Raw genomic sequence first — 13,147 nt, forward strand, 5'->3', positions numbered from 1 at the left:
AATGCCCCCCCATCCAAGGCGAGAGGCGTCTGTGGTCACCGTGGTTAGGGGATGGGGCATTGCAAAGGGCCGACCTTTGAGGAGGTCCCGGGACTGGAGCCACCACAGAAGGGCCTTCCTGCAAACCCTGCTGAGGCAAATGGGATGGTTCAGAGGGTAATGCAGGAAGGACCATTGGACTTGGAGGGTCCACTACAGGACCCTCATGTACAACGCGCCTTGGGAACAGGTTGATGGCAGCTGCCATCGACCCTAGGGCCCTCAGGACCAGAGCTGCTGAAGAAGCTGGGGATTGAAGAATGGCCCGCACATGGAGTCTCAGGGTTTGAAGTCTGTCCGAAGTCAAGAAGGCTAGGAGCCAGCTTGTATCCAATCTGGCTCCGATGAAGCCTAGGATTTGTGTCGGCAGAAGGGAAGACTTTTCTACATTGACTGTGATCCCCAGCCGGGGAGCTAGACGGAGGAAAGAGTCGCTGGCTGCGCAGAGTAGATGCCTTGTAGGGGCGGTCAGGAGCCAGTCGTCCAGGTAGGGGAAGACCTGAATTCCCTGGAGTCTCAGGTGGGCCGCTGTCACTGACAAAACTTTGGTAAACACCCTGGGGGCTGTGGTGAGACCAAAGGGAAGGACCCTGAATTGGTAATGACTGGCTCCTAGCCGGAAGCGGAGGAACCTCCTGGAGCATCTGTCCATCAAGATGTGGTAGTATGCATCCTTGAGGTCCCACATCCAGTCGTTCTCCTGCAAGAGGGGGAGAATGGACTGAAGTGTGACCATCCGGAACTTTTCCTTGGTTACGGACAGGTTCAAGAGGGATAGATCGAGGATTGTCCTTAAGTCCGTCTTTTTTGGCACCAAGAAGAACCTGGAGTAAAAGCCCGATCCGAACTGGTCTGGGGGACATACTGAATGGCTCTTTTTTCGAACAGCTGCTGGATTTCCACAGCCGCGGCCTCCCTCTGATCGGGGAGGGATATGGGATTGCGAGGGGGATGAAGAAACGGGATTTGGTAACCTCTGGATATGATACGAAGCACCCAGAGATCTGTCGTGATGGACTCCCAAGCTGCCTTGAAAAACGCCCCCCCCCCCCAACTGCCTCCAGAGTGGAGCAGTCGGGCAACCCCTCAGGGTTGCTGCATGGGCCGATCAGAGAACCATTCTCTGGACCCAAAACTCCTCAGACCCCCTCTACACAAAGGGCGGCGTCCACCTTGTCCTCTGCCTCGGAAGGACTGGGTGTCCGGAGCGTCACGGGACTGTTGCGACTTCCGGAACCATATCTTCTTCTGTCCCTTTTGGTTTTTGGAGAAAGACCTCTGGGGAGCAGAGAAGCGGACCTCGGATGGCAGACTTCTTCCTGTCCTTTTCACTCTGGACTAAAGTTTCGCGTACAGTTTTGCCAAAGAGGGCAGAACCATCGAATGAGGCATTAGCGAACGACGCCTTAAAGGGTTCTGCAAAATCAGTGGCGGAGCCACGCCTGTCGCCTCATGACGCCCGCTCCGCTAGCTCTAGCGGCTCCTTCAGTAGCATGGGATAGTAGCCGCATAGAGGTATTAGAAATAGACCTTAGAGTGGCCATTCGGGTAGAGTACACCTACTTGTCCTCCGCCGACATGGACTCCGGGAGCGACCCAGCATACTCTAATAAGGTCTCGCTGGAGCCATATGACATGTGCCATGTAGTTCAGTGACCTTACAGAGAAGGTAGCTGAACTGAAGACTCGCTTCCCAAGGCGGTCCATCGCCCGAGACTCCTTGCTAGGAGGATGGACCAAGGGACTTTCTTGGGCCAGTTCCCTCTTGGTGGCTACTGCCACCAACATGGCATCTACCGGGGATTCCTTACTCCAGTGCATTGTCGCAGGGGGGACTAAGTATCCTATCAGGTCTCTTCGGGACGGGTTCCACAGTGTCCAGCTCCTTCAAAGCCCTGGAAGTGATCAGGTCTACCAGGGGGTCAGCTGGAGGGGACACCCAAGAGGTAGACGGGCCTGCTTCAAATGCCTCCAGGAACACAGATTCCACCGAGTAGGCTTTGGGGTGGACCACCCTCCCGTTATCCTGGGGGTGGACCACCCTCCCCTTACCCTGAGCATCTCCATGATGTCTCCGAAGGAGACGTCTTCAGGGGGTGATCTGGGGGAGCCTTCCCCTTCCTCCAAATCTGTGTCCTCTGTTAAGGACTCAGGGGAGTCCAAGTGCCTCCTTTTGCACTTGCGCTTGTGAGGTACCTCCTCGGGGGGCTGTCCGAGGAGGCCTCACCAGGCTCGTCATGTCCCAACAAGGGACATACCTGGGACGTTAGAGCAGGCTGTCCCTGGGGCCAGGTGATGGAAGCCGGAGCCAAATGAGAGGGAGTGGGGCGGAGCCGTAGCTGCGGCCAGGGGCCTGGAATCCCGACAGAGCCCTCTCCACCACGTCGAAAGCTGAAAGAGAGCTGATCTCTGGGATCAGAGAGCAAACCCTCCCTCGGATCAGACGAGCGGATCTGGGCCGGAGACGATGCTATCGGATCCAATGGGCCAGTATGCTCCGACCTGGACGGAGCCAAAGGCAGACTGACACCCTCTGATCCGAAGCTCAGCTCTCTGCTCAGAAAGCTCGGATCCACCGAAAAGGGACCAGACAGACTCGAGGGCGCTGTCGGCGCCTAAGTACACGATACTATTGGCGCCAACACCCCCCAGCTCCAACGCCGCTCGGCTCAGAGGACTCCAAACCCGGGAAGCGGGTTGGAGAAGGAGCGATCGGGGTGAAAAAAGCGGTCGAGCTCCCCCCCCCCCCCGGAGGGGGGAGCAAGAGCACTCCCATCTGCAGTTGGGCCTGGAGGAATCTTCTCATCATCCGGTCCAAATCTGCATCAGTTAGGCTTCTAGTAGACCTAGAGGAGGCCACAGAGGCGGGACAGGAGTGCTGCCTCGATGACCTCGAGGGAGATCGGGCCTCCTCCTTTGGCCCCAGTGAGAAGCAAGGTGACCGGAGCAGAGGAGAAGGCTCTGAGGTCTTGGAGAGAGAAGCCCGCTTAGCTGGCGGAGCCGATGTAGAGGCCTCGGCCCACCGCTTGTGGTGCTTCTCCCTGCACCTCTCTTTTCTGGCTTCCCTATCATCCTGGCCAGAGGTGGGAGGTTGAGTCCCGGCCAGAGGGAGGGAAGCAGTCGTGGGTACTGCCGCAGCTGCGGCAGGTGCCACGGGGGGACCGGAGGTCGGAGCAGAGTCTGGGGGCAGAAGTCCTGCCAGAATCAACTTCTACCTCCGGTCCTCAAGTGCCCTGGGGTTGTACACCACGCAAGTAGCGCATCCAGAGGAGAGGTGATCAACCCCAAGGCACAACACGCACAGAGTGTGGCCATCCGCTGGTGATAGCTTATGGCCACACTCGGTACATTTAGAAAAAAATGTCTTTGGGGCCTCAGACATTACTGGAAAGAAGACACACACACACACAAACTAGGCCCCAACCACACAGACACACGCCCCAACGCTCTCACGAGGGGGAGGGGAGGAAATAAGCTACAATTAAATTAAAATAAAGAGAAAAACTACAAGGGAAAGCTAAACACACACACAACACTGACAGAAAAAGTAAAGAAAAGATCAAAATTTTCTCACAAGTCTTGACTAACGCCTGGAACTCAAGGATCAAGCTGCTGGCTTCAACTGCGGCAAACTAGATCTGATGTCATGTAGGGTTGGCAGGGGATTATGGGTAAGGGGAGGAGCTTGGTGCTCTGATCTCTGCTGTTGGAAACTGCCGGCTCGGATCTGATATGGATCCGAAGACCCATAGGTTGATGCCCAAATGAAGTTAATTACTTCAGATCATTCTATAGCTATGTTCGCAACCTCAAAGGCAGTACAGAATTGTATGCAGAGTTCACTGTAAATGGAACCACCTATACTGTGCCAGAAAATGCAAAAAAGCTTACTGGCTGACAAATTCAGCTCCAACTTTACCCCTCTCCCCCCCTCAACCTTCCCTCATGGAATACCATCAAATATACTCACAAACTTAGAATGCTGCAGCCCCCCCCCAAAAAAAGTAAAATACTGTTAATCAGGTCAAACCACAACACGGTCTTCCTTTAAAAGAAAGCAGGACACCTGGAAACCCTATAACCTAATTACTTCAAGCCAAACTTCCAAGTGACACCCTAAACAAGTTTCAAGCCCACTAACCCTTAGAATAATGCTGCCTCCATAGAAATGTTGATGGAAATCTAGTCTAATCATAACAGTTGCTGTACAGAAAAGTACAGTTTTGTACCTACCATAAATGTAGATGTCCGATGGGTATGCATCTGCAGTCATCACATATGAGTTGTCCTGCCTTAGGCAGCCCTTCGGTCGGCCAGATTCCAAAGTCTGGGTCCGGCGTCGGCTGATGTCGCCCCTTCCCCGACGTCAGAGCGCCTGGGGTATAAAAGCGTCAGCCGATGCCATCTTCCTCAGTTTTTCTTGCCCCAGATGCCAGGTGCCCTCTAAGGAAGGCTAAATTTGGAGAAATGCAATAAATTCCAAACATGCACAAAAATATATACATATATAAAAACAAATGCACCATAATAGATAACCCCAGCTAGCTATGAGAGGGGAATGTACCCAAGAAATACCACAGAGGGGAAGGAGGGAGGGTAAACCTGACTGCAGATGCATACCTATCGGACATCAACATTTATGGTAGGTACAAAACTGTACTATGTCCTTCAAGGATGCATCTGCAGTCATCACATATGGGTAGAATACCATAGCCAATCTGGGGGTGGAGGATCTATGTAAAGGATGGTGTAGCTAAAATGCCCTGCAGGACTGCCGTAGCAAAGCCTGCTCTGGATCTGGAATATAAAGGTAAGTTGTAATGCTTGGAAAATGTATGCACGGAGCTCCATGTAGCAGCTTCTAAAATGTCCTTGGTAGCCACCCCTCTTAAGAAGGCTGTGGAGGTGGCTGTGGCTCTGGTCGAATGAGGTCTAATGTTAGCTGGCACAGTTTTTCCATGAAAGGAGCAACAGAAACGAATGCAATTCCCTATCCATTTTGAAATTGTCCGTTTTGAAATTGCTTTTCCTTGTGCACCAGCAGCATATGCTACAAACAACTGGCCGGTTTTTCTGTAATTTTTAGTTCTGTCCAAGTAGTAGCGCAACTGTCTGTGTATGTCCAGGGTGTGCAGAAGCTTTTCCCCTTTGTTTTGTGGATTTGGAAAGAAGGTAGGCAGGTGAATAGCTTGGTTTAATGAGACCCTAGATACCACCTTTGGCATAAATGAAGGACTGGTTCTCAATGAGACTGTCTTGATGAAAAATAAGAAATGGCTGTACTGCCATGAGGGCCTGTAACTCGGATACTCTTCTTGCTGAGGTTATGGCCAGAAGGAAGGCAGTCTTCCAAGAGAGGAACTGTAGTTCTGCAGATGCTGCTGGTTCAAAGGGAGGCAGTGTTAGTTTTTCCATCACGAAGTTAAGGTCCCAAGTAGGCAGTGGTGGTTTCCTTGGAGGATTGATGTTTTTAATTCCTCTTAGAAACTGCCTTAGCAGAGGATGAGAGAAGACAGGAGGATCAGTGTTGTACTCTGCTGAAATTGCTGAAGCATGAATTTTAATGGAAGAGTAAGACAGGCCATTGTGGAGCATTTCTGCTAAATATTCCAGGATATGCGCCATGTTCATAACTGTTGCATCTAGGCCCTTTGAGGTGCTCCAGGTGTGAAATCTTTTCCATTTTGCTGAGTATGCCTTTCGTGTGGAAGGCCTGCGAGCTTCCAATGATGATATCCTTCACTGTCTTGGATAGCTTATCCTGGTGAGGAGTCAAGGTATTTTCCAGGCAGCTACCTGTAATGTTTTCAGGTTGGAATGCAGAGTTTTGTAATTGTGCTGTGTCAGGAGAAGTGGCCATTGTGGCAGAAGCCATGGTTTTGTCCGTGACATGCTCTTTAGCAATGGGTACCAGTGCTGTCTTGGCCAGTCCGGAGCTATCAGAATCACTCTTGGCTGCTCTGCCCTGATCTTCAGTAAGACCTTGGTCATTAATGGAAGAGGTGGGAATGCATACACTGTTAGAGCTCTCCAGCTGAAAGAGAGGGCGTCCACTTTCCATGCTTGTGGGTGGTATTGTCCTTGTGCAGAATTTGTCCAGCTGATGATTGTGTGGGGAGGCAAAGAGCTCCATGTCCGGTCTCCCCCATGATTGTGTTATCTGATGGAAGATGTCTGGGTGCAGCATCCATTCGTGTGCATCCATGATGTTCCTGCTTAGGCTGTCCGCCAGTATATTGTCCTTTCCTGGTACAAACTGGGATTGCAGCTGTATATTGAGAGTCAGGGAAAGTTCCCATAGATTCATTGCCAGTCTGCAAAGAGGGCAGGAATGGGTGCCTCCTTGCTTGTTTATGTACCACATAACTGTAGTGTTGTCTGTCCTTATTAGCAGGTGGCCTTGATGTAGAAATAACTTGAAGGCCTCGATTGCATGTATCACTGCCAGCATTTCCTTTTGGTTTATGTGCATGCGTAGCTCTTTTTGTGACCATAGTCCTTGAATGCATCTTCCTTCCATGTGCGCTCCCCATCCGTGGTCTGAAGCGTCCGTTGTAATGGTTTGGCTGGCTATTGGTTTGCTGAAGGGCAAACCCCTGTTTGACTGGCTTGCTTGAGCCCACCACAGAAATTCCCTTTTAAGGCATGGGATGAGTGGTATCAAAGTTTCCAAGCTGTGACTGTGCTGAGTCCATAAACTCCTTAGGTACCATTGGAGTTTCCTCATATGCAGCCTTGCTTGAGGAATCAGAAGAATGCAAGAAGCCATGTAACCCAGGGCCTGCAGGATTTTACTTGCAGTCAGCTGAGTTTGTCTTGACAGGTTTTTGAAGTAATCCGGTAGTTGGTTTTGTTTTTCTTCTGTGAGGAAAGCCATTTGGGTGGTTGTGTCTAGATCCGCACCCAGAAAAGTTATTCTTTGGGATGGTACAAGTCTTGACTTGTGAATGTTGACTGTATATTCCAAGGCCTGAAGAAGATAGATGGCATAATTCAAGTGTTTTACCAAAATTTGTTAGCGGTCCGCTTGTATAAGGCAGTCGTCCAGATATGGGTATATTTGCATCCCCTGAAGTCTGCAGTGTGCAATTACTGATGCCAGGCATTTCTTGAATACTCTGGGCGCAGTAGATAAGCCAAAGGGCAATGCTGAGAATTGATAATGCTCTGAACCTGCAAGAAATCTGAGGTATCTTCTGCAACTGTCTGATAGGGACATGCAGGTATGCCTCCTTGAGGTCCAGAGTTACCAGCCAAGACCCCTTGCCCAGCATGGGAAGGAGTTGCTGTAGAGTCAGCATTTTGAATTTTGGCACAATGAGATAAGTAATGCGGACAAGTCGAGAATAGGCCTCCATTGCTTTTCTTTTCTTGGAACAAGGAAGAGTCTGGAATAAAATCCTTGTCCTTGTTCTGCGAGAGGAACCTTTTCTATTGCTTTCATTTTCATTAAGTTGGAGATTTGTTTCAAAGCCTCTGCCCTTTGATTTGGTGGCAGGTCTGGCATGCCTTTTCTTTTCGGTAATGTGTGGAAATGGAACCTGTATCCTTTGTCTATTATTTGTAGTGTCCATTTGTCCCTTGTAATAATGTGCCAATTTTCTGAAAATAAGGAAAGCTTTCCGCCCAAAGGTGCTTCCAATTGAGCCCTGGTTGGCGGTGTCAAAGTAAAGTCATTGAGTCTGTCCTTGTGCAGCAGTTGTAGGCCCTGCACTACCTCTCTGGTTGGGATGCTGCCATTGATGTCCTCTGTAGGAGCCTCTAGGTTGCCCTCTACCTCTGGCATGCCTGTTCTTGCCTCTCTGAAATCTGTCTGTGTCTGGAAAGGACCAGTTCTTGGAAGGCCAATTTCTGCTGAATCTTGGTGGCTGGACTTGCATAAAATCTTTGACTGTTTGTACAGATTTTGCCTTTTCTTCAAATTTCTTTAAGACCTCCTGAGCAGTGGAGCCAAATAACTTTTGCTTTTCCAGTGGAGCATCCAGAAGCTTTGTTTTAACATGGTCTGGCAGAGATTGTTCCTTCAGCCAAGCATGCCTACGTATGACCACCTGTCATAGCTGACCTACATGAAGCTTCCAATGCATCATAACCACATTGCAAGAAATGGTTGCTAACCTGTTGAGAGTTATGTACCAGATCCTGAAGTGATTTGCGATCTAGGGGTTCAGGTGAAGACAGCTTTTTATGCAATTCATCTAACAAATATTCTTGGTACTGTATCATATGAAATTGACAGTTTAAAGCCCTCATAGAAAGGATAGCATAAGTATACACTTTTTTACCCCAATGCTCTAAAGCCCTGGACTCCCTTTCAGAGGGGAGTGGATTTTTTTGTAGTGACAGCTGCAACCCCCTTTAGGACCCTGGGAGATGGTTTCTGGATCAGCAGAGTGGGCCTTGTAAAGGAAAAGGTGTGATTCTGGGACCATGTAGTAACTATCGGGTTTGGCAAGAGCCGGAGGGAGAGTTGTCAGGGGTTGTGCTAGATTCAGAGTACACATCATCAATGACATTCAAAACAGGGGGAATAGCCAAAGGTCTATGCTGAGGTAAACGCAAGAAGGTCCTTAATCTCCTCCTGGAATCGGAGAATTCCTGGCTCTGCCATTGGAAATGCTCCCTCAGTGTGCAGAGTTTCCCCAAAAGACAGTTCTTCAGGAGGAGAGGCCGAAGGGATAGATTCCTCTGCATCTGAATCCTCGTAGGCCGGAAAAGCCTCCTCCTGGTAGTCCGAGAGAGCAGAGCCAGAGGCCTCATCCGAGGAGAGGGGATCAGAGGGCTCAACCCTGGGCCTTTTTTCTGTAGGAGGTTGAGAGGCCCTGTCCGGATGAGGCTGAGAGCCCCTAATTAATGAAATAAGGTCCTCTGCTAGACTAAGGATCTGAGAACTTGTAGTGGGTCCCTGAGGGATAACCCTGGGAGGCATAGATTTTGAGTGTTTAGCAGCTTTAGCCCTAGAGAATGCCTTAATAGACATGGATGCAGGAGGCCTGGCTGCACCACGTGCTGGTGTAGTTTTGTCTAAGGGAATGGTGTCGGAAGGTTCCTGGACGCCAGATTCCAATGGAGATTCAACAACCGATGCAGAAGTGGCCTCCGGGACCGAGGTTGTCGGTTGTACGGTTTCGGTGGACGGTAGTACCAAGGACTCTGTTTCAGTCGAGACCAAGACACTCGCGGTAGGCCTGGCCGCGGTTTCAGCTGAAACCGCGGACCACGCGTGTCAGTCCTTGTCCTTCCGTTTCTGTATTAAATGTGAAGTCTGAGTCTCCGACGGCATTTTGTAAGCAAAACTAGCCCCAAAAAATTCCTCTGCAAACTCTGACCGACGTCTTAGAGTGCGCCGGTTGAAGGAAGCACAGGCGGAACAGGCCGAGACGTCGTGGTCTGGGCCTAGGCAAGGTAGGCAGTAAGAGTGGAAATCCTTATGAGGTATTTGTTTCCCACAAGTTAAGCAATTATTAATTTTATCTGACACCGGCTGAGGCAAGAAAGAGTCCCCAACGGGGTACTTAGCTTTTGAAGTCTTCGGTTTAGCTGAATCACAGGAGCTGGCCGACCAGCACTTGCGAACTGCTTCTGCTTCGGGCGCCACGCGGCAAGAAAGACTGGGGAAGATGGCGTCGGCTGACGCTTTTATACCCCAGGCACTCTGACGTCGGGGAAGGGGCGACATCAGCCGACGCCGGACCCAGACTTTGGAATCCGGCCGACCGAAGGGCTGCCTGAGGCAGGACAACCCATATGTGATGACTGCAGATGCATCCTTGAAGGACATCTTCTGTACCCACCTGAAATAAGGGCAGGTCCAGCACAAAAGACACATGCCAACTTGGCAGAATTCCAAGGCCAACAGGCTATGTCTGAATCTTCAGAGGCAATACACAGCAACGAAAAGAAGAAACTTACGGCAAAGACTAAGAGGGGCAATGCCCAGCAAGGTAAAAGCTCATTCATCAGCCTAAACAAGCAAGTCCACAAAAGCAAAATGAGGTAAAAACTGCCAAGGTCAAGGATAACCACAAGGTTTTCAGCTATATCTGAATCTCAAAAGGCAATACACAGCACCGTATCAAATGGTAAATGGTGCCACCTACTCTGTACCAGACAATATAGCTATCTCCTGGCTTATAAATTTAACTATCACATTGGTAATGCACCGCCTGAGAATGGACCTTTTCAGTCAGGGACTGGGGAATACATTCAGGCAGATTTGCCATTTAACCAACATCCAACATGTTTCTACTGTGGTGAGGAATCCATTCCGTGCTGCAAAATGTACAAGCCATGGCATCTAGATCTAAACAAGCTGTCCCACTGTATTCAGCCCTCATAAGAAGAATCACCGAGTTCAATGCCCCCTTCAGTTATGTACCTAACCAGGCTTACGCATTGACTGGAATACCACAGATCAAGAAAATACATGGGTTAGAAATGTCCTATGCAAACCACCTCAAATAATCTCCCTACATTCAGTTTCAGATGGGCCACTAAGAGGTGACCTATGCCTAGCCTACAAAGCTTCCTCAGATCCAGAACTAATTAACCAGCTACTCATTTGGAAAACTAGAATCAAAAACACCTGATCTATTTATTTAATGTTTGCTGACCAGGAAAGTCCAACTGGGCACATCCCCTTTTTCAACAGAGGGTCCATGGGGAAAAGGCCCCAAACAGAATAAAGATTGGTACAAATTATACAATACACGAGCTCATACTGTAGTACGTACGATTACAAGATAAAGACATTCAAGTATAGAAAGAACAGTTTACTATACAAGAGAAGCATGGTAGGAAGTAGAGAAGTAAACTTACAATAGGATATAGTAGAGAAGTTCAGAAAGAAAAAAGGATGAGGCAGAGGGGAATAGACAGAGGAAGATAGAGGATATAGGAGGGTAATTAGATAGGAAAGACTATCATCAAGGTTGACAGTAAAAGTTCAGGGCTCCAGAGAGCACCCCTGCAATACCAGGCTACAACTCTTACCACACTTTTTGGCCACTAAACGAAGACCGAAACACTAAAGGTTGAGGAGTGTCCATATTCACACCTCCAGGCTAGTTGCCCAACACAATGCATCTGAAAATCTCCAAGTGCAACTAACACTAGGTAAGACTGCAATACAAATTGTAGCTTGCTACAGATCCCCCACCATGCCCCAAGACTCTCACTACACCTTTCTAAACATGCTGGAAAATATTAAGATACAACCAAACACCCTAATACTGGGTGATTTCAACTACCCTGCCAATAAATGGGAAAAATACTCTGATATCAACACCTTTTCCCAATGGTTCTTGAAATTCATAAATGCTAAGGCCCTGGATCAACTAATCCATTGCCCAACCAGGGGCTCCAACATCATTACCAACATGGGAGATAAGATGCTCCACACCAGTGGTCACCCCCTCATTGGTCAGGTCTGACCATAAGCTAATCACCCTTGACATCCCACCCCCACCCCTCAATAAGGAAAGCTCCGTAAAAAACTTCTCCAAAGCCAACTTCATGCTACTCAAGTCAGAAGTGACAAACTTCATGACACCCATGAAGACAGGAGCTGAAAGTTCGTCTGCTGAATCCTACACTAAGGCACTGTACGAGTACATCCACTAGTGCATGAATCGTGCCATCCCAAATAGAACCAAGACGCACTCCTCCAAAAAAAGGAAGCCAATCTGGAGGTCCCCTGCCATAAACTATACAACAGAAGGAAGAAACTGTTGAAAAGAGGAAAATCCCCAGGATGCAAAAAACTCCCTTACCAGCCTCAGTAAGAAGCAGAGATCCCTCAAAATCCTCCAAAGCTATTTATGAAAATAAAATGCCAAAGATTCCAAAGACAACCACAAGGCATTCTATAGTTATGTCAAGAATCTAAATGGCAATGCTCAGATCTGCTCTGGGCTACAACAGAATGACATTGCATATACTGATCCCAAGGATATTGCCAATATTCGGGCAGATCGATTTAGTGCCAACTTCACCCCCCTCTCACCCCTTAAAAGGGCCCATCTCAATACCAGAAGATTGCCAAATTCCGGTAATCATGGCCACACAGGTACAATCCGCACTCTCCAAAGCGGAAAATATAGCATCCATGGGACCAGATGACATCCTGGGCTGTGTACTACATGAACTGGCACCTCACCCAAGTGTTACGTTTAATCATAACCTCACCTCAAGCTTTGTGCCTACAGAGTGGCGCACAGTTAGTTATCCCATTCTACAAGGAGGATCCACCTTGGATCCCAGGAATTACCGTCCCAGTCTGACTAGCCTGATCTGCAAGGGTATGGAACGCATTATCATGGAAATTCTAAACAGAAATTGGCAACCTTCAAACACTGGACCCCACCCAGTTTGGGTTCGAGAAGGGCCGATCTCGTCTCCTGAACCTCCTGAACCTGACTTTGAATCAGTCTCCAGAGCTGCGGACAAGGGTAAGGTGGTCCACACAGCCTATCTGGACCTCGCCAAGGCCTTCGACACCATCCCCCACTTTGGAATCATAATGAAACTTACTAAGCTGGGCATAAGTCCCTACGTCACTCGATGGGTTGCCAACTGGCTTACTGACAGAACCCAGTCTGTAAAAGCAGTAGACTCCAAATCCAGCTGTAGAGAAGTGGAGTACCTCAGGGTTCAGTCCTGGGACCGCTCTTGTTTGGCATCTACTTCTCTGAAGTACAGGCCAACACTAAGGGACTCTGGTTAAAGTTCGTAGATGAATACAAACTTGAAGCCATTATTGAATCCCTAAATGTGGATATTCTACAAAACTACCTTACAGAAAGATGGTTGGTGCCAGAGCCATGGGCTCAAGCTTTTAGTTATCCCCTTTGGGAAAAACCAAGTACCATAAATTACCACGTAGGTGGCAGTACACTAAACTGCCAAAGTGTGATAAGAGACTTAGGGATACAGGTGGACAGTGGTCTCACCTTCGATAACCACATTGCCACAACAGTCAGGAAATCCTTCTATGTGGCACACCTCATCACTAAGGGCTTTTCATCAAGAAAAAAGGAGGTCATTGCCCCACTGTACTCATCCCTCATTAGACCCATTACAGAGTGCAACGCCCCGCTTGGTATGTACC

At 48.9% G+C, this 13,147-nt stretch overlaps 1 protein-coding gene across 4 annotated transcripts in view; it reads right to left on the minus strand.

The window, feature by feature from the left end:
• Window positions 1-13,147, minus strand: part of LOC122812188 (titin homolog) — a 409,355-nt gene that overhangs the window by 164,669 nt on the left and 231,539 nt on the right. The window lies entirely within an intron of this gene.

This window comes from Protopterus annectens, chromosome 9.part0 (assembly GCF_019279795.1).
Source record: "Protopterus annectens isolate FY-2018-M chromosome 9.part0, PAN1.0, whole genome shotgun sequence".
NCBI lineage: Eukaryota > Metazoa > Chordata > Ceratodontiformes > Protopteridae > Protopterus > Protopterus annectens.